General features: G+C 36.9%; 1 pseudogene; it reads right to left on the bottom strand.

The window, feature by feature from the left end:
• Nucleotides 1–1,107: 1,107 nt before the first annotated feature.
• Nucleotides 1,108–2,362, bottom strand: LOC101442865 (BRISC complex subunit Abraxas 2 pseudogene; annotated as a pseudogene).
• Between the last annotated feature and the right edge of the window lie 217 nt (nt 2,363–2,579).

The raw sequence follows: 2,579 nt of genomic DNA on the forward strand, positions 1-2,579 counted from the left end.
GTCACATATATATTGTAGATTTTCATATGGCATAAAAATAAAAATATTTTCATGAATATAAAAATCTGAATGAAAGAGATGGCAATGGCACTTTTAAAAATTAAATTCACACTGGTGCTGAAGTCACTAGGTAGTTAGTAATAACTGGAACGCATTTGCAGAAAAAATGTTGTGCAGCCTTTTAAATCAAATGACAGTGGTACAAGGCCAAAAAAACAGGAAAGTAGTTAAAGTACAGACCACATAGAGTAGATATCTGAAGAATGGCCAACTGATCAGTTCATTTTTCAGTCTACGTTATATTATCTAATTTAGTATGGGAACTGGAGCTCAGTGAGTAAATGCTCTCATAAAATAAAAGTAATTTTTTGGAGACTCACATTTTAATCCTCTCAAACAGTAGTCACTGTAGACCATTAAAAGAAAAAAATAATTTATGTCATACTTATTTGGATGATTATTTACTGGTAATTAGTATTCCTACATTTTTTTTAAAAAGGCAACCATTTTAAGTAACAATACATATCAGGCTAATAGAAAAAAGTTGAAATAAAACCCTCTCTTTCAATCTCACAAAGTCAAGCAGACAAGAGAATGTATACTCAATATCTTCCAATGAGGCTTCTTGCAATTATCAAATTCCTCTTCTGGCAAAGATGAATTTGGCTCATCATAAGAAGTTTCTTTGAAGGCTGTTGCTAAACTCACTTCCATTTGAAAAAACAAATTTCAAAGCATGATAGTGCAAGAGGCAAGTTTTTGATTTTTACAAGATTTATGGGCTGTGTATAGTCTCTAATTTCAAAATAATTTTAAAGAACAGAAATTATTTTGATAAATTCCAGTTTGCCTAAATTTACCAGTACACCCATGGATAGCACAAGAATTAGTACAATTTGATTATCTTAATGAATCTGTCATGAAGCCTTCACACTGCATCAGAAGGAAGGGTAGCACAGGCAAGTCTACTACAAGTTTTGTGCACAAGGACTGTCCTCTTGGGAATCACGGTATATGAAAAAGCAGGTTTCCCCACATTAAGTTCTAAATAACCATGTCAATTAGCAATTTGGAAAAACAGTGCTAAGTGGTGTTTCTTTTGTTCAGTTAAAACTGGGAGCTCTGTGTATTCCGGGAGTGTCCATTGCGATGTGTAGTGGGTCAGGAATCCCTCCACTGTGAGTATTCACTATTAGAGGGCTCTGGAGGGTCAATCAGATGTTCATACTTGCTGTCAACTCATTCATCAACACCGTCTCCAGTTGCTCTTTAGGAAGGCAGGTCTTCTCCACCTCCATTATACTTCAATCTGGCACTGGTGGAAGCATAATTGGAAGAGCCCATGGCTTGAGGTCGAGGCATAAAGACACTACTTTTCATGCTAGAGTGGCTTAAAGTAATTTCTTGATTGTTTGGGTTAAAATCTGAATAAGAGGGGGGAGGATCAGAGGCATCTGCATCTCCAAGTGTACCTCTGACTTCCATTGAGATCCCAGATTAGGGCATTGGGACTGAACACTTGTTCCAAAATTTCAGAAGGCATCTGCCTGCTTAACATTGTCTGCTGCATTCTTTCCTGTTCCTTTTCATTTTTTTCCTTTGAGTGATTTCTTGGCAATTTATTTGTTTCTACCTGATAAGATTCAACAACTGGCTCACTCTTTTCTACATCTGCACACACTGCCTGCATTTTCTCCTGAAGTGCATTATAAACCTGATTAATCACCCTGATGTCTTTCATTCCTGCATCATTGTCAAAAAGTCAGTACCATGTTCTTTAATAACTTTGGCAATACTCTGAGAAGTATTTGGCACTGAAGACACTGTACTCCTGCTGGCTTGGATTGCTTTGATTGGCAATAGCAAGTGATATCTTTTGATTATACTTTCATTTCTTTCTGAAGATAACATTTTCTAAAGCCAGAGCAGAATTTTTGGCAGTGGAGATGAATCTGAATAGGAGGAAGACAAGGTCAGGTATGTCAAGGATCTGGGTGAGATGCTTATGGATGTCCTACTCTCTGTTTGACATCTGTTGCTGCAGTTTGCATCAAAATCTGTACCACCCAATAACTTTCTTTCTCTGTTATTTAGGAATCCTGTCCAAACTCTGTTCGTTAACTTTGCTTGCACAGTCATAAAAACTAAAATGTTTTGAACAAGGCTAATGGGTATGCATTTCAATTACTTCCAGGAATTCTGTGTTGCTGATTTGTGAATCAAGAGTGCTAAATGTTTCCTTTTGTTTAACCTCTCCCAGCAAAAACCTTTGGAATCAGCTTTGCTGTTGGCGCTGTGGAAACAGAGTGCTGAAGGTATACACCAAAATGGAAGTCGCCATGATGGAAATCTCCAATTGGCCCCTCAACCTATCTTTTTACTCACATTTTAGATTAAACCGATCCTAGGTTGTCTTATCTTATATACTTTCTGGCTGCTTCCATGTAGCTATGTCAGGAACACACATATACCTAATTCTGAATTTTATTGTCCTTTGTGGCAAAGTCTCTCTTAGACAAGCAGAGACATGCCACTTAAAAATTCCTGTTGAATGATCAGATAACATTAAGTCAAAAGTT

The sequence above is a fragment of the Dasypus novemcinctus genome, chromosome 17, assembly GCF_030445035.2.
Source record: "Dasypus novemcinctus isolate mDasNov1 chromosome 17, mDasNov1.1.hap2, whole genome shotgun sequence".
NCBI lineage: Eukaryota > Metazoa > Chordata > Mammalia > Cingulata > Dasypodidae > Dasypus > Dasypus novemcinctus.